General features: G+C 45.9%; 1 protein-coding gene across 9 annotated transcripts in view; it reads left to right on the top strand.

The window, feature by feature from the left end:
• casz1 (castor zinc finger 1) overlaps positions 1-24205 on the top strand; it is a 507648-nt gene that overhangs the window by 25359 nt on the left and 458084 nt on the right. For 8 of the 9 annotated variants that reach the window (XM_038773688.1, XM_038773693.1, XM_038773691.1 and 5 more), the window contains exon 1: positions 14198-14408. The exons of the other annotated variant lie outside the window; for it this stretch is intronic. The gene's annotated coding sequence lies outside the window, so the exon portion shown is untranslated. Of the gene's footprint in view, positions 1-14197; positions 14409-24205 lie in introns of those variants that run through there. 9 annotated transcript variants of the gene reach the window in all.

Genomic DNA, 24205 nt, shown 5'->3' with positions numbered 1-24205 from the left:
TGCCAAAGAGGCCCGGCCAACCACGCCCACATGTTCTGGTCTTGCCCCAGACTTGTGGAGTACTGGACAGCCTTCTTCGAGGCTATGTCCAAAGTGGTGGGGGTGAGGATGGAGCCATGCCCGATAGTGGCGGTCTTCGGGGTTCCAGACCAGCCAGATCTATTCCTGGGGAGGAGGGCGGACGCCCTTGCCTTTGCCTCCCTGATCGCCCGCCGTAGAATCCTGTTTGGCTGGCGGTCAGCAGCACCGCCCAGAGCTGCAGACTGGCTGTCCGACCTCTCGGAATCTCTCCAAATGGAGAAAATCAAATTCGCCATCCGAGGGTCGGACGACGGCTTCCACAGAACGTGGGAGCCATTCCTGCAACTGTTCCGGGACACCTGTTTGTGGCCAAGGTACAAGAGGAAGAATAGTCAGGTGGCCAAGAATCAGGGGAAAATGGACGGGAATCGGGGGAAGGTAGCCGGGGGGGGGGGGGGGGGGGGGGGGGGGCTACGGGTTCGTTACAGGGGTTTGATGGCAAGCTAAGGCCCAAAACCAAACTAAATAAATGCCAATAAACATGTGCCTCGGCCATATTGGGGAATGTAAAATATGTATGCCGGTTAAAGGGGGGAGGCCACAGTTATTATTACGAAGATGCTTACCTGTAAATATATATGTTAATTTTTGCGTGTTCTTTTTTTTTTCTCTCTCTCTAACAATTTGTAATTTGTTCAATATAAAACATGAAAACTGAATAAAAAACATTCATAAAAAAAAAGGTTGGCTCCCTTTGCAACTTCACTGCAGGTCCTGATGGGTGTGAAATCCATATAATTGAGGTGAAGTGAGTGACTGTATGAAATTGAGTGAGATATCCTTAATTGGCATTTAACATCTACTTAACAGTATCAACCTAACCTGCATTTGGAATTGGCAGGGTGTACATAAAGAGTGCAAACGGCAGGGAGTAATCTGCCATGTGCAAGTAAAGGCTGCATTCACCTGAACTTTATAAAAAATGACTCAACTTCAGCTCTCAATCTGTGCGCACAATAATTTGGAGTTCTAAGTGTAAATAGGCCCTTAGCAAGCTCAGTCTTCTAAACCCTTTTTAGGTCATAACTGCAGTGGAAAACATTACTGTTGGCAGGTCCCAGCAGACAGTATAATTGTGATTCAGTGCAAAGATTAATTAAAAAGTGCAGCTTCTAAATAATCTCTCCAATACCTACTTGTCTCTCTTTGAACAATAATGCAAATAGTACAACAATGTAAAAAGAGATATTGCAGCAACATTATTCTGACCAAACAATGTACATTCACACTGAGACCGAGCGATTACACCACCACAGAACAACCGTCTCATAGCGATGCGCTTTGATCGTTATTCCGATGTCACATCAGGAAAAAGATCTCCTTGTTGATTATTGAAATCGCGGTCGGCGCCGGGGCGGAGAATCCATTTTGGCGCACGAAATCGAGACTGGCGGCGGTTCCCCGATTCTCCTGGCCCTCTTCGAGCACGCCACGCCGCCTAGTACCTACCTGCAGCCATTGCTGGAGGTCCGCCCCCCCATCCCCTCTGCCCCCAACCGGCCAAAGTCCCGACAGCGTGGAACTAACGTGCTCCAGCCGGTCGGGATACTAGTGTGACAGCTGCGGACTCAGCCCGCGGCCGCCCTGGTCAAAGGTGGGCTGATCGGAGGGCAGGGGGGGCCTTATACACGGCAGGGCAATGTTCTGGCCGGCGGTTGGGGTTCGGTGCGCGGCCGATGGGGGGTGTGTCTATTTCCAGTGCCCTGCTCCATGGTCTGAGTCGGCCATGGAGTAGGGCGCGGCCACTGGAGGCCACTGCCGTGCGCATGCACGGCCTCGAACCCGGAGGTGCGGGGGGCCGTATCTGCAGCAATAGCTGCTAGATCTCTGCCCGGTCCCTGCTAGCCCCCTGCAGGGCAAGGAATTTGTGGCCCTATCACGCCAGTTTCTCTGATGTGAAAGTCCACAGTTTTGAAGGCGGCGTGGGAGACATAGTCCCAAAAACAGAGAATCCAGCCCCATATACCCACCTTTGCCTTGTATTCTATAATAGTTTTGGTTCCATCAAACACATTTTTTAAATTAACAATTGATGATTTTGCTCTGTTGGTGTATCTGCACCACAGGAACTACAATGATTGAAGCAGAAAAGTCATCACCGTCTTCTGAGGGGTAATTAGGGACTGGAAATAAACATTGGCCTCGCTAGCCATGTCCATATCACACAAATGAACAATATAAAGTTACCTTGCCTCAATTACTGTTTCAAGAAAGATCCAAACTTCCAACACCCTCTACGTGCTGAATTGTTTCTTAATTTCACTCCTGCAAGGTCTGGTTGGTTTGTAGACTCTGCTCCCTAGACCCAGACTCCCCCAAACTCCAGGCAAACCCCTTTACACATTTTCAGTTCCCACTTTGCTCCTTAACTGTCTGCTTCATTCAGGGGAGCACCATCCTGGTTCAAATTATCACTGCCGCTGTGCTTCTGCCCAACATCATATTCTTATTTCTCCCCAAAACAATTTCATGCCAAGGTACAGCACCACTACAATGCTCCAAACCCACAGAGCAACCGGGAACTGGCAAACTCACGGCGGTAAAATTGAATCGAAATTGAAGCTGGAATTGTAACTTGGTAGCTTTGGGCTGGGAATCCAACACTTCAATCGCATCAAATAAGATTGTTTAGCCCTTGTTTGTTGCCCGTAGTGTTCTGCTGTTCTGTGGGGAATAAAAATCACGGTTGTGAGTCTCTGACTGATTAAAGAAAATTAAAGTATTGGTGAAAGACCAGTTTGTACATTGAAATTGCTTATAGGGGATCTTTTTGCAAAGAGTTGGTGTCAAATTCACTCAGAAGAGGGGAGATAAAATGATTTTTCCCTCTCTTCGTTGACTGAACAATCCTCTCATGTTTAGGCAGGTGGTACCTGAGCACACTGAAGAACATTGCTCCTACAGTCCCATTTAACTCCTGCCATCTGACTATCTACGAACATTAGTCAGATAGGATAGGGCTTAATAGCTGAATGTGTCTTATAACGAATGCTGCCATTAGTCGCTTCAATTACTTATATGTGACTCATTAACTGAAGGAGCAAGTAGTCTGAATCATCATAGTTTATTATTTCAGTGGCCATTGTTATCAGTTAGTTTTATGTCTTATCAAGGTAGTCCTTTCATAAATGAGCCACACCTGATGCATGGTTTTTCTGATCAGAATTTGGACTTCTCATTCATTTGCCCAATGCATTGGCATACAAAAACATGTCTAATTCTGCGGACTTTAATGTACTGCTTTATCTCTTCTATAATTGGTGTCACGTTTTGTCAAGGGCCATTCGCAAAGATGTTTCAATGTGTTGCACTGCATAGATCCACCTTATCCCCGTAACCCAACAACCCCTCCTAACCGTTTTGGACACTAAGGGCAATTTAGCATGGACGATCCACCTAACCTGCCCGTCTTTGGACTGTGGGAGGAAACCGGAGCACCCGGAGGAAACCCACGCAGACGCGGGGAGAACGTGCAGACTCCGCAGACTGTGACCGAGCGGGCAAATCGAACCTGGGACCCTGGGCGCTGTGAAGCCACAGTGCTAGCCACTTGTGCTACCGTGCTGCCCCAATGTAAGCTGTCAATGTATCCAACATTTCTTCCTTCCTCTTAGTGGGGATAAAACAGAAATACATAAATATCCACAAGAGGAATACAAGTGCTGAATGTACAAGATTTATTTTATGGGTGTGGGGAGAATCAGAGTTCTTTCAGACACTTGTTTCAGTGTTTTATACACCATTTTAGATTCCATAATTGTATCTTTTTTAATCTAAAAATTAAGTAACACTTTATTTTATTGCAAACTGACCTCTATTTCTACTAAGAATTAATTTATTTCTTCTCTATCTCCCGTACCAGCCTCCCCTAACAGGCGCCGGAATGTGGTGACTAGGGGCTTTTCACAGTAACTTCATTTGAAGCCCACTTATGACAATAAGCGAATTTAATTTAATTTCATTTCATATAGGCAAGCAACCTGTTACTGGATGAAATAATTTTAGTTTGACTTAATTCTTCAAAACATCGTCTGACGCAAAAATAGATTCAAATTATTATTATTAGGTTCTATTTGACCATTGTCAAGGCAATCATCCTGCTCCCATGCAATTTGGTGGTTAGAATGAGGGAGGACCTAGCCGACACTGATAATGAGTGTTATCGTTGATAGTGACACTAAGGGTATCTAGACCCCCCCCCCCCACTCCCCACCACTAAAGGTGTGCAAGAAGGTGGGCACACCTTCCAGACACTTTAGGATTGGGTACGGTAGCAGCGTTGCAGAGATATCTCATGACTCAGCGCATGAAGACACTTCAATCCCTGGAGCTTCTCACTGACTCCCAGCAGCCAGCTATTTTCCTTACACCTGCCACTAGGGACCCATCCAGGAGCAGTGCAAGGTTAAGGTATAGAATACCCAAAACACGCACTATCACCAAGGGAAGCATTGTGCTATATACACTAGTCGCTTTCAGGGAATTAAATTTGGTTGCACTTTATTTGAAATTGAGTTGGGAGATTTCTTTTGATGGAATAGAAGAGGATATTGGTGGATCAGAGGACTGGAACCCTTGGTAGTTGAGTTAAACCAACATTGGTGAGACGGAGATGACTGATTCATTGGATAGATGTACTTAGTCGCAGGTCTCATGAATGGAAATCTACCAAATTGCTGCCTGCACCAATGTTTCAGCGGTGATGTTTTATGACTGGCTTGCAGTAACTTGCTCTGTCCTTGGGATGTGCCTGGACTTACTCACTCTCTTCCTCTTTCATCTACTCCATTGTTGTCCATCCCTGGATGTATTGTATGTCGCAGATGAAGAGCATATTTGAGATTCCAGAGGTGCTGTAGTGGAAAATGCCTCTGTCAGTCCAAGCATCTGCTGCTATGTCAAGATGCTTATGGAGTATTCAATGATGGTCTAGTGGGACCTGTATCTTTGTTCAGATGCCAGTTGTCTCTGTTGTAATGCTGTCATGGTAAAGACCGGAAGAGGGTATTTTGTCCTTCAATCTGCGGGCTGCCCTCTTCTGTATCCCAGATAAAGGTAAAACACATGATGTTATGATGATCATCCCAGTTAAAGTTGTATGTGTTGGCAGTCATTGAAGGCAATAGGATAGTATGTAGGAATGGCCACATGAGCGCCATTAATAACATGGGACATCCTATCAACCAAAGTTGTTGAGTGTTGTTACTCAGCAGCAAAATTTCCAGGCAAAGATAATAACCTTTATTGTCACAAGTAGGCTTACATTAACACTGCAATGAAGTTACTGTGAAAATCCCCTAGTTGCCACATTCCGGCGCCTGTTCGGTACACCGAGGGAGAATTCAGAATGTCCAAATTACCTAATAGCACCTCTTTCGGGACATGTGGGAGGAAATCGGAGCACCCGGAGGAAACCCACGCAGACACGGGGAGAACGTGCAGACTCCGCACAGACAGTGACCCAAGCTGGGAATCGAACCTGGGTCCCTGGCGCTGTGAAGCAACAGTGCTATCCACTGTGCTACCTTGCTGCCCATGATGTTTCTGTCAGTGATCGCCTTAATGCTACTTAACAGAGCAGATTGGTTGATATTATGGTAGCTTTGGAAGAGTTTATGACATAACAAGTCAGGGTTGTGTGACATTGACTGCTGCTGGCAATGCCATCCTTGTAACGGAGGCTGCCATCAAGTTAGATCCAAGCCAGATGGTGCCAATCTTTCACCACCTCCTTCATAAAGTCCTTCAGTCCCAGGTAGGCTTGCCTTTATCTATATATTGTATGTGTGTATACTATATATATATATGTATGTGTATAGAGAGAGCTGCATAGAAGCAAAGGGGTGTGGCAATTCACTCTGCTGCAATCAAATCTGTCTCACATTATGCTTTCATTGTCTTTTTTCCTTCAAGTCACACAACAAGGGAAGAATAATCTTTGAAATTCCAATATCCATAATTCTCACTGTAGCAGCTGTGATAACAGCCACTGTCAAAGTTCTGGGACAAAAATCTCCATCTTAAACAAACTATCAAAATATACTGAAATATTTGGTTCTCAGAAATCCATACTGCAGCTCCACATTCCTCTATGCTGCAGGAAGGATACAGCTCAGCCAGACCTCCAGTTGTCTTGCCCTGCCCTCTTCTAGGCTCAATCTGAGCACATTGCTCTTTCTAGGTGAGAATATCAAGGAAATCCATTCCCATTAATTTGAAAATGATGCCACAATTTCAGGCTGAACAATGGGTCGTGCATGGTGACTATGAAATTGGTCCTGTTACTGGAAGAGTAAGAGGTCTTGCGGCGCAGTGGGCAGCATTGCTGCCTCTGAGTCAGAAGCTCCAGGTTCTAGCCCCGCTCCAGGACTTGATAGGCGAAGGAAGGTGTTTATAACGTGGCTAAACAGGCTGAGTATCAACTTGTAAATCCTTCTCACACACGTCAATGGCAGGCAGTAAGAGTGGGAGAGATTCCATATCAAGATGTGATGGACTGAAATTGGAGTCGCTATCATCACTCTATAGAACTTCAGTTGGCTAAATGCATATGGAATGTATGCTACCACAACAATCGGATTCACTTTGAGGGTGAAGGGGGGAAGCCAATCTGGAAAGGATTGGGACCGACACTGTGGGATTTGATCCTTGTTGCAGTTAAGGTGGATTTGGGATCTGCAGTGGCAGCAGTGAGTACACTGCAGTAACTCATCAAGGCTCCTTCAGCAGCACCTTCCAAACCGACAAGGACAATGGCAGCAGATACCTGGGAACCCCACCACCTGGAGGTTCCCCTCCAAGTCAGCAAGGGCAGCACGGTAGCATTGTGGATAGCACAATGGCTTCACAGCTCCAGGGTCCCAGGTTCGATTCCGGCTTGGGTCACTGTCTGTGCGGAGTCTGCACATCCTCCCCGTGTGTGCGTGGGTTTCCTCCGGGTGCTCCGGTTTCCTCCCACAGTCCAAAGATGTGCAGGTTAGGTGGATTGGCCATGATAAATTGACCCTTAGTGTCCAAAATTGCCCTTAGTGTTGGGTGGGGTTACTGGGTTATTGGGATAGGGGGAGGTGTTGACCTTGGGTAGTGTGCTCTTTCCAAGAGCCGGTGCAGACTCGATGGGCCGAATGGCCTCCTTCTGCATTGTAAATTCTATGATAAGTCACTCACCATCCTGACTTGGAAATATATCTCTGTTCTTTCACTGTCACTGGGTCAAAAACCTAGAACTGTCTCCCTAACAGCTGTACCGACATCATATGGACTGCAGCGGCTCAAGAAGGCGGCTCACCACCACCTTCTCAAGGGCAATTAGGAAAGGGCAATAAATGCTGGCCCAGTCATAGAAGCCCACATCCCCCATGAAAGAATAAAAAACTCCAGGACTTCAGTGGGCATTCCACACCAGTTACCATCACGGCTATTGGTATATATCAATGTATTTAAACAATTATAGTTCCAAACAACTCACAGAGCCATACACCTGTTCAATAAGTTATTCTTTCTGGTCTTTGAGGTGTAAGAGAATAGTAGAAAATTGTCCCACTTTGTGTTTTTACTTTGTATAATTTGGAGGCCCCAGAATGTCATTAATCTACTCAGCAGCTTGATTGGAAAAGATGCTCTTTCGGAAGATTGTGTCGACTTTAGCGAGGATGCAGAAAAGCTTTGCAGGAATGATTCCAGGGACGAGGGACTTCAGTTACGTGCATGAGCAGTTATGTGGAGTTGGGCTTCCTCCCCTTAGAGAGGAGAAGGTTGAGAGTTTGGACAGAGATGTTCACAGTCACAATACGATTGGACACAGCAGATGTAGAGAAGCTGTTCCCGCTGGCAGGAGGGCTGAGAATGAGGGGACACTGATTTAAGGTAATTGGCGAGAGGAGCAATGGTAACATAATAGAACATAGAACAGTACGGCACAGTACAGGCCCTTTGGCCCATGATGTTGTGCCGACCATTTATCCTAATCTAAGATCAGCCTAATCTACAACCCTTCAATTTACTGCTGTCCATGTGCCTGTCTAAGAGTCGCTTAAATGTCCCTAATGACTCTGACTCCACCACCTCTGCTGGCAGTGCATTCCACGCACCCACCACTCCGTGTAAAGAACCTACCTCTGACATCTCCCCTATACCTTCCTCTAATCATCTTAAAATTATGTCCCCTCGTGAGAGCCATTACCGCCCTGGGGAAAAGTCTCTGGCTATCTACTCTATCCATGCCTCTCATCACCTTGTACACCTCTATCATGTCATCTCTCTTCCTTCTGACTCAGGGAGTGGTTAAGATCTGGAATGTACTGCCCGAAGGTGTGGTGGTGATCGATTCAATCGTGGTTTTCAAAAGGGAGTTGGATAAACACCTGAAGAGAAAAGACTTGCAGGCTACGCGGAATGGTTGGGTCTTGAGACTAGCTAAATTGCTCTTGTAGCGAACGAGCACAGACACAACACGCCAACTGGCCTCCTTCTGGGCTCTGACTATTCCATGATTCTATGTTAAGAATTGAGCAGATGTTGTGAATCATTGTGTTTGCCTCAATCAATCAGAAAGCATACTTTTATTTTGAGATTTCAACATAGGAAGGCAGTAATCAGATTTTGACTACACTGAGCCAGCCAATGGTGTTACAGATGACAATCTCTAAATTACCTCTCTAATTGCTGGAGTAGGCAATATTTGCTAAAACACCTAACCTAAATAGCATTGCAGCTATTCTTAAAACTATTTATAAGCATTTAGATTTGATCCTTGTTTCTCAACGCCAACTGATTTTCAAACATGGAATCATAGAATCCCGACTGTACCGAAGGAGGCCATTCAGCCTATCGACTCTGTGCTGATCCTCCGAAAGAGAATCCTACCCAGGCCCACTCCCACTCCCCTGCAACCCCACCTGAGCTGCACATTTTGGGACCACGGGAGGAAACTGGAGCACCCGGAGGAAATCCACGTAGGCACGGGGAGAACGTGCAAACTCCGCGCAGACAGTGATCCGAGGCCGTAATTGCACCACGCATGTCAGATGCTGGATGTGGCTCCCTTTGCTTCGCCCAACGACAGTTAGAAGGTTCCGCCACAGTAGAGTGCCTCCTGTTGTATCCGTCTAACATTTCCATTTCTAATGTCAGATTTTGCTGTGACCTCTCTGATCAAAAACAACCAGTTTATTGCCAGTAGTGCAGAATTATGGGACACTCCAGGACTCCACTCACTAGCTGGTCAAACTCACTTACTTTTGACCTTCAGAGCCAGCAGATGAAAGACACTTCATCCCATTAGTCTGTCTTGGATCTTAACCCAGGTCCCAGAAGTAACAGCAGAGTATTCTAACTCACGCTGCCTGCTGAAATCCTTCATTCTGACCATCTCTCCTTATTGCCTATAAAGCAATAAGTGACAGAGTGAGACAAAAATGTTCAGCTCTCATTCTGGTGTAACTGTCGTACATGTCACTCCCACACCTTGCTCAAACCAGAGGATACAGATGTAAGTAATAGGATTACGAACATATATTCAACGTTATGTGTGTTATATATTTAACTCCTGTGCTGGTGCAATAAAAGTCATCATCACACTGCTTACTTGCTCTGAACATGTACTGGAGGACGAGAGTAATTTATGACCATAGCTGGCTTGCAAGTTGCACTCACTGTAATTCATTGTTTTCTGTGTTATTTTAATGCTTTTACTTATTACTAAGGGCACGCAACTACACTCTGGGGGGTTAGACCAAGGAAGTCACCACTCAAGAGCTGGTCAGTGAGATTTTTTTTTTTTAAGAGCACTCGATCCGCTTTGCTTTTAACTGTATACAGGAATCTGAAATAATCATTTCTCCGTTAAAGGCCCAGACGCCGCCCCCACTCCCAAATATTTCCCCATGTGCTTGGTACGATACAAACCGGATGAATGATTCCCCCAATGACTCAGAGAGCAGACGGGCCAAATTGATTGAGAAGGTGGCCGGATTCAGTGCCAGTCAATGCTGAATTAGCTACGCTGTCAGGACCCAGATCAGTTGGCAGCACTCTCACCTTGGAGTCAGAAGAATTTTTTAATAAGGACACGGGGAGTCGGCACCGAGTAAAATAAAGAACTTTGATTTATTTACAATTGTGGTATATAAACTTCCCCATAGATCCTGAGCAGGTCTCTGTCTAGTTGGCGCTCTATTGGCCATCCTTTTATACAATACTAAATGGAGTTCCCACACCCCACAGCGGGGGAGCTGGTAATCTGCGAGACCACGGGGAAGATAATCATTCCCCATCCCGTACAGGGTATTACAGTGATGGGTTTGCAGCTAGATGCTCCAGTGCAGTACTGAGGGGGTGCTGTACTGTTGGAGGCGCAAGCTTTTGGATGAGATGTTAAAGCCAGGTTTGCCTGTCCTCTCAGGTGGGCATAAATGACTCCAAGGCACTCATTTGAAGAACAGAGGAGTCCTCCCTCATGACCCACACCTATTTATCCCTCATCCAACATCAATTTAACTCATTTCCTCATCACTGTGTTATTGCTGTCTGTGGGATCTTGCTCTGCACAAATTGGCTGCCATTCTTCCTACATCGCAACATCAAAAGTAATGAATGGGTTCTAAAGTGCATTGAGAGGTGCTGAGGCCGTGAAAGGTGACATGTAATTGAAATGTCCAAAGACATGCAGGTTGGGTGGACCGGCCATTGTAAATTGTTCCTTAATGCTGCAAAGGTTTGGAGGGGGTCTGGGATTACAGGGATAGGGCGAGGAGTGGGCCTAAATAGGGGGGTAGGTGTACACCCGATGGGCTGAATGGCCTCCTTCTTCACTGTAGGGATTCTATGATTCTATGACTTGGTGCTTGTTGACTTGGTGAATAACATGCATGTTGAGTAGAGTGGGTGGGGTTTGTGGATGGGGTTTGTGGGTGGGGTTTGTACACAGCCTATCCCTCTCCCTCATCCAAGGCAGCTAATACTGCACTAGCGAAAGGATGCAGGTTTGATTTTGGAGCTCTCCTTCTCCTCGATGAGCTGCCGAGCCGGATGAAGAGGTTCACTTATCCTCGACATCACTGCCCAGGCCATTGACACAATTGGTGACCCCTCCACACTATCAGCATTAACTGGAGCTTCGAAATCAGAGTTCCTTCTTCTCAGCAGACTTCCAACTAAGGCTGATGAGCCCTACCAACCCAGAGCTGTCTGGTTTAGTGGCACCAACACCTGCCTCCACACCTCCACAGTTAGAATCAGAGAATCCCTACATTGCAGAAGGAGGCCATTCAGCCCATCGAGTCTGCACCGGCTCTCTGGAAGAGCACCCTACCTAGGCCCACGCCCCCACCCTATCCCTACAACCCCATACCCCCACCTCACCTGCATACTAAGGGGCAATTTAGCGTGACCAATCCACCTAACCTGCCCATCTTTGGACTGTGGGAGGAAATCGGAGCACCCGGAGGAAACCCACGCAGACACGGGGAGAACGTGCAGACTACACACAGACAGTGGCCCGAGGCCAAAATTGAGCCCAGGTCCCTGGCGCTGTGAGGCTGCAGTGCTAACCGCTGTGCCACCGTGCCGCCCTCTAAACAGTTCTAAACCGGGATTGGTACATGAAGCTGGATATTCGGAGTTTTAATAGGAGAGGTACTGAGTCCAAGAGTCAGCATTCCAAGCTGCGAAGGGCAACTTAGAGCAGTTACCCAGTGGCATGAGTGTGAATATCAGGAAAGGATAGGGTCAGTTTCAACTGTGTCAAATAGCGCCTTGGTACACATTGGCAGCATTCACACGTAAAAACTGACCAAAGGATTCAATTAATTGCTCAAAACCACACCCACTCAGGTACTTATAGAGCATTGGCTGTGGAAATTTTCCCAGGGAAGATTCAAAGAAGGGGAAAATTGACAAGGAAAATTAAGAATGACATAATGTCGAAGGAGAAAGTGCCTTTCCTAATCTTGGTTATGAATCCGTCATCACATTCAAAGCTGAGGACAAGTTAGCAATGTATGGTTGGTGTTCATCCAGCTGAGTGCTATTCTTCACCCCAGTGCATTGTGATTCTCAGTGAAGCAGCAGACACAGTCCCTAAACGATATCATTCAAACAATGACCAACACTACTAAAATCTCACTAACATCTCATAATAGTCATAATGTGCATCCAGATAACTTTTAGCTCCACTTTAAACATGAGGGGTGTGGGTTCAGCAAGTGTGGATCAGTCCAGCTTCAGGTAGTGTGATGCCACAGTGCTGAATAGCCAGGATGGTGCCACCTAGCCACTGGTATGAGTGCCATGCATTGATTGACACTCTGAGCCATCAGCCAAATGTGTGAGATGTGAGGAGTTTTGTTAATGCGGCTGCCTTTTGAAGAAGTGGATCACAGAACTCCAGTTGGGAAGGGAGTTGGGGAAGATAGACACTCGGAGCAAATCCATGAAAACCTGCACACCTGCCAACTCAACATGACATTGACTCCTCACAGCTCAGAAAGGCCAACCCTGACAGAAATGCTGCCAACCATTGGCATAACTGGGCTCTGATGCTCCTAGCACGTAAAAATTAGATTCCGGTGTGATTGACCCTCTGAGTGTTAAATCAGCTTTTATGTCAAATGAATCAGCCTGTGGTGCTAAAAGTAAATAAAAAACATCAACGCCAGCCGGTTGGCCCTGTGGGTTTTTGCAATCGGCTCCAGGGCATTCCCTTAAAGATTGAAGCCTCGACCATGTCGCTGGGGCTCTGTGGAGCCCTGTCTCCTCTGGGCTCAGCGCAACTTGGAGGCTGGAGGCCATTCAGCCACTGGCTGATCCTCAATCGCCAAAGGAGGATCCGGAGCAACATTGGGAGAGAAGAGCAGAAACCGGGAACAAGCGAAGCCGCCCAAGCTGAAATGTAGGGTTAAAGTGGGCCAAAAATAGATTCTTAAAAATATAAAAGAGGAGAGTGGGGGTTAATAGAAACGTGGGGGTGGGGTGGGGTGGGTGAGGGGAGGGGGGCGCTGACATTGTCACTCATTGGGGCAGCATGGTAGCACAGTGGTTAGCACTGTTGCATTACAGCTCCAGGGTCCCAGGTTCAATTCCCGGCTTGGGTCACTGGCTGTGCGGAGTCTGCACGTTCTCCCCGTGTCTGCGTGGGTTTCCTCCGGGAGCACAGGTTTCCCTGCATAAGTCCCGAAAGACTCGCTTGTTAGGTGAATTGGACATTCTGAATTCTCCCTCTGTGTACCCAACAGGCGCCGGAAAGTGGTGACTAGGGGATTTTCACAGTAACTTCATTGCAGTGTTAATGTAAGCCTACTTGTGACAATAATAGATAATTATTTGTTTGTTACTTGACAAACTGAGACAGGGGACATTGCCACCCCCACTCCAGCCCCCTTGCCTAGCTCCCAGGCTGCACATTGCCTAGCACCCAGCCCAGCCCCCTTGCCCAGGCCCAGGCTGAACATTGCCTAGCCCCAGCCCAGCTCCTTCCCCAGCCCCCAACCCACTTGCCCAGCCCCTTGCCCAGCCCCCTTGCCCAGCCCTCAACTCCCTTGCCCAGCCCCCTTGCTCAGCCCCGCCTTGCCCAGCCCCCAGGCACCCTTGCCCAGCCTCCTTGCCGAGCCCCTTTGCCCAGCCCCCTTGCCCAGCCCGCCTTGCCCAGCCCGCCTTGTCCAGCTCCCTTGCCCAGCCCCCTTGCCCAGACCCCCTTGCCCAGCCCCGCTTGCCCAGCTCCTGGGCCCCCTTGCCCAGCCCCCTTGCCCACCCCACTTGCCCAGTCCCCTTGCTCAGCCCCCCCTTGCCCAGCCCCCCTTGCCCAGCTCCCGGGCCCCCTTGCCGAGCCCCCCTTGCCCAGCCCCCTTGCCCAGCCCCCCTTGCCAGGCCCCCTTGCCAAGCTCCCCTGCCCAGCCCCCCTTGCCCAGCCCCCCTTGCCAGGCCCCCTTGCCCAGCCCCCCCCCCCCCCCCCCCGGCCTGCTCACACACTGGGACACACACAGGTTGCTTTGCTCTGTTTGGAAGGCGGGAGCTGGGCGCGGGAGTTCCTGGCGCGGTGGCCCCGCCCCCGCCGCTGTCTCGGTGTTCGATCTCCATGGCGACGGGCAGTCAGTATCCAATGGGCGGGTGTGGGCGGGGCTGGAGGGGGGGTTCCCCTGGCGGGCGCTCCGCTCCGCTCCGCTCCGCTGATCCAGGCCGCGTCTTGCCGGCTGCGCAGCCCCACTTGGAGAAATGGACAAAATTCAATAATACGGAAAAAAAACCCGAGCAAGTTCAGCGCGCATGCTCCAAAAAAAACCCCAACCATCCGAACACACAGAGAAAAGTCACCGAAAGCAGCCCAAGTGCAGGTAACGATCTCAGATCTCCCCTCCCTCCCTCCCTCCAACACCCCCACTCACTCAATTGTTTGGGGAGAGACTGACAATAGCAGCAGGTTTTACACAGGGACAGAAGTGTGCCTCACTGTTGCTGCCAGTTTCATGTCAGCTTGTCATTCCGTGTCCCTGTGTCTGTCTGTGTGTGTCTCTGTGTATCCCTGTCTGTGTCTCTGCCTGTGTCTGTGTGTGTGTCTGTGTGTGTCCATGTGTATCCCTGTCTATGTCTCTGTGTGTGTCTATGTATCACTGTCTGTGTGTGTCTCTCTTTCTGTGTCTGTGTGTGTGTCTGTATGGGTGACTCTGTCTGTGTGTCTCTGTGTGTGTGTCTCTCTGTCTCTGTCTGTCTGTGTGTGTGTGTGCTGATCAATCAATTAGCTCAAGTTAAATCCGTGTTGCTTCTTCTTATTATTTTTTTGTGGAGGAGATAATGTGGCCGGCTCGCACCTTTCACTATTCTCCCACTCACTGAAGTGAAGGCTTCAAACTTGGGGGCTGCGAGTGAGCAGAGGACAGCGCTGCCCGCTCCTAATTGCTGTGACTTTAATTTGATCTTGGCTTTCTGTCTATTTGTGTGATATCTGCCTGTCTGTCTGTGCTGGGCTTTCTTTCGATCGCTCACCCCCGGCTTGAGTTTAATATTATCTACGTGGAGCTCTCTCTCTCTCTCTCTCTCTCTCCCTTCCTCCATCCTTACTTCCCAAATTATTAAAACCTTGCAAATGTCAGGAGTGATGCGGATGTGAACGGGGTGCTGTTTCTCTTCCCCCCCCCTCCTCCCCGGAGTTTATTGTAATCTTTTGCAACGAATGTAACAAAAACAGAAACCGTGCGAGTTTCCTGCTTATTTCACACATAGCCAACTCCGGAGTTGTATTAGGTTTGGTTTGTCGATTCTGTGCGTGTTTACGGGGAGGGAGGTGATTTTATTTATGATCTTGTCTCAAATATTGTCTTATGTTGTGTAAGTGTGCGTGGGGGGGGGGGGGGGGGGGGGACTTTAAAGGTCCAAAGTTTCTAAAATGTGGCTGGGAGAATATTTCGCTCTGTAGAAGTTGAGAGAGCGGGGTTGCCATTCGAGTGTGTGATGTGTAAAGCCTGATCGAGCAGTCAGTTGGTTATGGAGGGTTAGATGCAGAGAAAATGAGGGGAACACCTATACGATCAGAGACCCCCCTCCCTCCCTCAGACAGAGTTTAGCAATGGGAAAGTTCACCCCTCTCCTCTGATCCCAGGGAAGATTGCTGGAGATTTTATGACCGGCAAATACACTTCGATACAAAGTTCCGTGCCAACGATCCCAGCGATCGAGAGCCCTCCCTTACTGTCGACTGTAAGATTATCTGGGTTCTTGCAATACGACAGAAAACAGGGTCATTTTTCTTTACAAAGGCATTTTCAGAATGTGCAGTGTGATTTGCAGTTCACCTGGGACAGCAAAAGGGGGGGGGGGGGGTGGAATGGGGCACCTTTTCAGCAGAAAATCGAAAATCATCCTTTTTTTGGGGAGGGGAGGGGGGGGTCAACTTTCCTCCCATTATAACAGGTGCCGGAGCGATCAATCAAATGTGGAGTTTGGAGCTTGCAGAGGGGGGGGGGGGGGGGGGGAGGAGATTTTTACAAGCTGCCCAGCAAGGAGAAAATGTTTGATCTGTAGCAATCCTGAAAAAACTGACCCTCCCTCCCTCCCCAAACCCCTCACTTTCTACAGATCGATGAATCCAGTTTAAACTGAATTACCTTTTTGTGTCCAAGTAAGGTTGTACCCCCTTGTTTGGGGGGGGGGGGGGGGGGGGGTTAATGGGGAGTCAGGACAGCGAGTTGCTTTTTTTAACTGAGGGGGGGGGGCACTTGAAATTGACATTAGTTCTCAAAGTTTAACCTCCAACCGCTGGAAATTGACATTGTTTAAGAGCAACTTTGTAATCAAGTTACAAGCGAACGGCGCCCTCCTCCCCTCGATGCCTTGTTTAATTTATCATTTTTAATTCTACTGATGATAATCTGCCCGGGTTTCCATGGATACATAAACTGATCGAATTTAGAACGCCAAATTTGACGAGCCTCTAACACAAACACACACACACACACACACAACCTTAAAGGCTTGCACATTCTTCTGCCATCTCGCTTCATTGCTTAATGATTATGTTGTTTTCCCACCAAATATGTCATATCCATGGCGACCATGGAGGTTTATTGTCTTTTTCAAGAAATAGCTCACATAAGTAATTAATGACCTTTCCTCCCCCCCTCCCCTCCCCTCCTCCCCACTCCCTCTTCGAGCACAGTCAATGTCATCTTGCTGGGTTTTTTTCCCCTCCTGTGTCACAATTTAAAACATTAAAGCGGATGACAAAGAATGTTTCGAAAGAAAACAGAAAACACTTTGCCGGGGGGGGGAGGGGGAGGGGGGGGGGAGACTTAAGTTTAAAACTAAAACTAAAGCTTCCTACTTTCAGGGGTTTTGATCTCTTTTTATTTCTATTTATGAACAGGGACATGTGTAAATAGGACGCAAGTCTAATTTTGACCTGTTTAATTTTGATTGAGATATCCCGCAATGTTCCCTTCCACCCTGACAATGCTGCCGCGCAGAAGTTGCAATTGTGCAAACCGGCTGACATTTATTCAACACAATTTAATGGTTCAGTCACTGCTGAGGGTTGAGCACAGTAAGTGTGGGAAAAATAGATGTTATCCCCCCCCCCCCCCCCCCCCTTCTTCCCTCGTCCTTTAATGCTCCCGCTTATCAGCCATTCCAAATTGCAGTGTAGATTAGCCGGAATCGCAATGTATTTGTCCCCATAATCGCTGCTTCGCATAATTAGAAGTCAATAATTTAAAAAAGTTACCACGTCCAAGGTGCAAAATAAAAATTAGGGTGGAATTGGATGATTCAGAAAATCTGCAGCATAATCCTGGCCTTTTTCTAGAATAATATCAAAGTCAACAAGAGGAGATTGTTCCACCTGCTTTAAATTTGTGTAATTATTAATCTCCAATTGTTCTGGCTGTGGTATTGATATTATGATATTATTTCCTGACTGTCAGCACTCACAATCTACTGGAGCACCTCACCGCAATGGCTAGTTAATTTAAACTCCTCGCGTTTTGACTTACAGATGATAGTCAATTGTTGGGGGTGGTGGGGGAAGAGAAAAAGGACATTGCAGCCTGAGATGCAATCAGCTTCAAATCAAAACTGGGTTGTTGGCGCTGGGTGCACCAACCTTATGATTTACATAGTTACATAAAACTTCATTGTTCGTTCTTTCATTCTGTTTGCAATAGACAAAATAAAATCTGGTATGTTGTTCCTGTAAATGAGACCGTGTGGCCTGTGCATGGTCAGACTGTCAGATACAGTTAACACCCCACTACCCCTCATCAGAGGAAAAGTTGAGATTGTCCCCTGTTGCCCTTGGTCAGTGCTGTGTCCACGGCGTGTCCCAAATACCTTGGGGGGGGGGGGGGCATGCACTAGGAAAGTGACCATTTGCCCCTTTAGAACTAATTATCGTGCTTAATACGTATTAAATGAATCAGACAGCATTGCTAGTATTATAGAGTAAACCTGTCATTGTTCAAGGTGAGACTATCAGGACAGAAGCTTCAACAGAGGAGGCAGGCTGATTATTTCGGCAGGAGATTTTGTTTCCTGATCACAGCACAGGGTGGGGGTTGCTTTGATTGATTGACAGCTGTCAGTCAATCCAAGATTATGTTGAGGGGGCAAGCAAAGCAGGGTTAAAACTTCACATCTACTCAATCAAAACCTCCTGAGGTTTCTTCTTTACATCACCCTTCTTCTCTCTGTTTCTCTCTGGGTGTTTTTTTTTTCTGTAGCTGTTGTCAGCTGTTTTATTTGTGTTAAAGTCGGGCCAGTCCAAATGATCCCAATGTCTACTTAACCCTCTCTATTTTTAAATACCTACACCTACTTTACATTTATTTTAGTCTACAAACAAAAGAAAACTGTTCTCAATAAAACAAATTCATTCTCTTTAATATCTCAGTTAAAAATAAAAAGCAACGAAAGAATCTGAGACAATTGTCAACAGGCAATCTATCGAATGGAAAAAAACAAAGAGTGGTGAATTGAAAGAAATAGAAATCTTTGTTGTGAGATTAATATTACAATCTTTCAGATGACCAAGAACAGTTGAATGGGTCATTTTGTGCAATAGTATTTGTTATATAGAGGAGAAAGTGAAGTTCTTATTAGATAACAAAAAAAACAACATGTCCCAATTCACCTGCTGTGAAATAGTGCCCTAGTTATCCTTGAAAGTGAAGAAATTGAATGCTGACATGCTATTATTTAATCTGCAAGGGGCAATGGGATTTTGCTTTATAATATTTAATGGAAAGATTATTAAGGAGAAGCAGAATTATTAAGAAGCTGTGATTTAAATTCCCCTTTTGAAATAATTTGTGGAAGAATTGTGGCCAGCAGCATACTTAGTGGAAGTGAAGCCACCCTGTGTGTTAGCAGCACGCCACGATGGCAAGATGCTGAAAGTATTGCGCGTGTCAACAAGGTTAGTGAGGTGCCCAGAAATTCTAAACATTAAAGGTTAAATCGCCATCTGTGGATGTACACATTTGAGTGTTTACAATGTCAAATTCAAATGATGAAAAATTTTGCAGCCACTGACAAGTTGGATTTCCTTGACACCCCATTGGATAGTCAAATCCTCTCGTGCCGAGGTGATTTTTGTTTTGGTGAAATTTTAGTACCCCTGCAATTTAATCAAATGAAAATGAATTGGACAAAGTTTTAACTGCTTTAATCATTTATCTATGGAGTAATAGTTAGAGTGGAGATAGGGGATTTTAATAACATTAAAGTGCAATGTGCAGTCTTTTATTCCATCATAAAGCCTGTTGGAACATTTGTCATAACCATGATGGAAACCAATGTCCCTGCTCATAAAGTGCCTAATCTGTTTTTGAACTCATTTTTTTAACTGCATAATTTAAAAAATATGTTCATTCCAGCGAAGCTATAGGAAAGCACACAGTTTCAGTCCATTTTGAGAAAATATACAGTCAGCTTTAATCCAGGTTCACAAAGAAGCAGCGAAGGAGGTGAATGGTTTTGGAACTATTCTTTCAGTCAGTATCATGGTGACAGTATTTCCTGATTCTGTGGTTGGCAGTTTCGCCCTCACTATGTTGCTAAAAGCTTTGCCTTTAGACACTCTTCGGTGTCCGACCCAAGTGATCACACTTCCCATGTCACTCTTAGTCATGGAAGTTGGTGAAGTATTCAGCCGCCAGGGCATCACAATCAAAATTGGGACTCTACCCTCACCTGTCCTCACCTATGCCTTTCGGCTAAATGCCAGGCGGGAGATGGAACACTGGTTTTGAGGGCCAAAGATGCTGAGGCCAATTGTCGTGACCCTGCCATGATCTCAGCTGGGAACAGCTAACTGAGTAAAGACTGTCGAGTTAAAGCTGGAGCCTTCCTGGTTTGTAATCCTCAGCTGATGATTGGATGAAATAGCTGGGCACCACAACAGTGTCCAATGTACCTTTTCCACATTGAGCTGATGGTTGAGGATGGACCCTAATGCATTACTTTATCCACTCATTGAGATGCAAGTTGGTAATGTCAATAACTCCCAAATGCAGCAAAGATCCTGATCTTGTATTCTTTTATGGTGACGTGTGCTTTCAGCTATGTTTTACTATTAAAGGGTTCCATTGTATATGCGTAAATATTGTCACATGATTGGGAAAAGAAGTTAGCAAGGCTGGCTTCTCTGGACTGTTCTAGTTTATCACTGTTCTGTGTTATATTTGTTCTGGGCATGTGGATTTCACATCATGGACACCAGTTTGATCATCTTACACTTTACAAATTTCCATAAGAAAATGATATTCTCACAGAACAACTAGAAATAAGTCACTCCACCTACCATCCGATATTACTCAGTATCGTAATTCGATCACTCGCACAGGCTTTTTCCCTCCTCTGCTTAAAAATAAAGAAGAGCATTCGACATACAAATACATGCATGTGGAATCTGGATTTTATTTCAGTCACGAGAAAGGGCTACGTTGCTCACTTGTGAAACAAAATACTCATTCCAGTGCCAAGCAAGCAATGTGCTACACCAGTGTTGATGAATTCCCCTGAGCATCCCTGTTTTTCTGTATTGCAAACACTTCAACTCCAGTTTCTGCTCTTCCTGGTATATTAATTCCATGTTATATATCTCTCGTAAATGTATTATTTAACTATACAAAAACTTATAAATTGACTGGTAATGTGGTTGAATGAGCAGCTGCTAGCAGTCTGTTCTCCAGCAGTTACTCACCCCGCTCTGTTCAGCACTCTGACAGTTATTAAATTTTTTTAAATGAAGAATACTGTCTGTTTAAACCGCATTACGTCCGACTCTCACAGGGTTAACCCCCTCCCCCCCCCCCCCCACTTTGCTCCTCCCTCGTTACATTCTGTAGGTAATGACACATCACACATTGGGTTTTTTCCCAACCTGACACTGCTAACAAGTCACCATCTAATGCTCTCTGATGTGATGTGATACACCTTAGTGTTCTAACCGAGATGTCGTTCTAATTTCGCCACTTTTCCTTCACCCATAATTCCCAACACGTCTTTGGGCTTTTCCATATTTGTTCAAATGTATTTCAGTGATTACCCCCCCCCCCCCCAACAAATCCTTCTGCAGCTAGTTTGTGCTATGACTGTTGAGATTGGGAATATTACAACACCAGGCTAAAGTCCAACAGGTTTGTTTCAAACACTAGCTTTCGGAGCACTGCTCCTTCCTCAGGTGAATGGGGTCACCTGAGGAAGGAGCAGCGCTCCGAAAGCTAGTGTTTGAAACAAACCTGTTGGACTTTAACCTGGTGCTGTAAGACTTCTTACCGTGCTCACCCCAGTCCAACGCCGGCATCTCCACATCGAGATTGGGAATACAGTAACAGCATACTTCCTCAATTGCTAAAAGGTAGAGCAGGGGGTGGTGATGGAGTCATGGGGGTGAGCGGGAGGGGGTGCTGGTGGGAAAGATTTGGCAAGTGGCTCAGCAGGAACAAAAGGTAGAAAACCATTTGGGATGTACATCACATCTGAATCTCAATGTTATCGTTTCGGGAGTTTTGTCCACCCCCATCAAAATATCAAAAACACTGCACACCAACAGAAACAAGGCAGTTTACAAAAGAGATCATGTGTCCTGTGGGCCCACAAATAATCAACACTGGTATACAGTGTTTTTTTAATTGGAAAAACAATATTGAATACAAGTAGTGGAAATCTGTAACTCTCTCCACAGAAACTGAAACTAGGTGAATTTCAAACTTCAAAACTGAGATTGTTAGATTTTTAGTAGGCGAGGAAATTAAGAGTTAGGGATCCAAAGTGAGTAGGTGGGGTGAAGATATAGTACAGCCAAGATCTAATGGATTGTTGGAAAAGACTGGTCTGAATAGCTCCTGTTCTGGTGTCACATCCGATGTCCCTCCCTCCGCGATTCCTCAAAGAACCTCAACCACTCTGAAAATCTGTGTCACTGTGCCGGTAAATTGGCTGCTGCGTTTCTCTTTTCATTAAAATGAGGTTGAAATCGTTCCATATCTTTGCGAGCCAGGATTGCAAAGATTTGGGATTTTCTTCCAAAGTCTTGTTTGTACCAAACCTCAATGAGCTGCAAAGAAATGAAAGGGCGAAGTGGAAATTCCTGCTGTTGAATCCTTCCCAACATGGGAGTGAAATGTTGCTGTTGTGATTGGGGCTAGAATATCCCAGAGCGATCAAACTTCAGTAACGCCAAAAACCAGCAACAGATCAGTGAGATTGGAAAGAAATCTTAGTGCACAGCAACATTTTGATATTGATCATAAGTATGTAATTTTCTAAAGGCTGTCTTTCATTTATAACCTCCATAAAAAGGTATTATTATCAATAGGACTTTGACATCTCAAACCCTTTACTAGTCCATCTTTTACCCTTCCTTTGCACAAATGTGGTCAAATTGGGATTGTTTGACAGCCTATCAAAGGTCCATTCTGCTCATAGCCATGTCTATTCAGAGCATTTTAGACCAGGCAAGAAAATCTTTACTGACAAATACTAATTGAGTTATCGTCAAACCAACTTTCAATCAATGGCTTGCTAAAAGCCCAACAGAATTTTCAAAGAAATATGCATGTGAAGTTAGATTTTTTTGATTAAAAAAAAAATAAAAATTTAGATTGCCCAATTATTTTTCCAATTAAGGGGCAATTTAACGTGGCCAATCCACCTACTCTGCACATTTTTGGGTTGTGGGGGCGAAACCCACGCAGACACGGGGAGAATGTGCAAACTCCACACGGACAGTGACCCAGAGCTGGGATCGAACCTGGGACCTCAATGCCGTGAGGCAGCTGTGCTAACCACTAGGCCACCGTGCTGCCCTCATGTGAAGTTAGATTTATATATTTGACTAAGACGGTTTTAATTGGGCCCAAAGTCCATGTATAAGAGGAGGTTTTCGTCGGTCCCAGTGAGCGAACGACCCCAAGCTGACCCATACGACACTAAATGCTCGTGAAATTCTTAGCTCAAGTTTAAAATTGAGTAAACACGGGTGAAACTTTATACTAATTTCAAAAAATAATTTCTATTTGTTGGGAAGTGTGATGGTGGCAGTTTTTTATGATAGGGTTGGCAGTCGAGGCCGTACCCCCCCCCCCCCCCCCACCCCCCCACCCCCACCCCCAGCACATAGGACAGCAAATTAGTAAATGTACTCCATTTATCTGATAATGGCTGTGATGAGACTTAATCGCTCTGATATCACACGGTGGGATACACCAGGATACACCTGCTTTGCCACGAAACCATAAATTCAACTTTTAACATAGCAGGCATATTTTAACTACAAGTTAATGAATCTTCCAATGCTGTAAATACACCGCTAACAAAACTGAAGATAAATTCCTTCTTTAATCAACGGAAGAACAAATAAGGTATAAAAGAAAAAGGTGTCCAATTTAAAGTATGGTTTCGTTTCACTCATTTTGCTGAGGGTTGTTCCATTCAATGCTGATACCTGTTTGTATTGCTTAAACATTTCTGTTGTTCCTTGTTCTAAGTGAATATTTGAAACTGTTTATTAATTCACTGGGTGAACTCGGTCCTCTGCATGCACTGTAGGTATGTCCAAATCACCTTCTACCATTAAGGGCCCCTGCTTCCCAGGATCCTGATATCATCCCAACAGAATCTAAAATGTAACAATTATTCAGCAGATTGTGCCTCTTACGATTGGATTGCTCAAGGAAGTAAGCACCTAGCATTCTGAAACTTGGAGCTGGCTGTTAAGTAAAAAGGGTAAAGCCCTTTGCATTGCTAACTCCTGGGGAGTGAATTAGTTTTGAGGTTTCTGTACCGGAGCCTTTTCTTCGCTTAGAGCATGCAATTAACCTAATGCTTCCAGCAGCTTTTGGTGTTGCTGAAACGTTAGTGGGTAAATTGGGCTTTTGAAAGAAACAAGTTTTGTAATTTAGTAATGTTGCAAGTTTGTGCAATTAATGGAAGTTGATGAAAATGGGTGGCTGTAGGTGGAACGCTGACATCAGCTGTGGTTTCCTCAACTGACACATTCCCAATCTCAGCCCGACTATGCAGCGGAATCAAGGTGAGCAGGAAGGTGAGAAAGGTGGGCAAGTCACCGGGGCCTCTGCCATGGGAGTCTTCCAACAGTTAACTACTTATTTAGTTTGGTAACTTTCTGAATCTGGTC

This window comes from Scyliorhinus canicula, chromosome 16 (assembly GCF_902713615.1).
Source record: "Scyliorhinus canicula chromosome 16, sScyCan1.1, whole genome shotgun sequence".
In the NCBI taxonomy this organism is placed as follows: Eukaryota; Metazoa; Chordata; class Chondrichthyes; order Carcharhiniformes; family Scyliorhinidae; genus Scyliorhinus; species Scyliorhinus canicula.
Note: the sequence above shows the minus strand (reverse complement) of the source record. Positions and strands in the feature narration are given on the sequence as shown.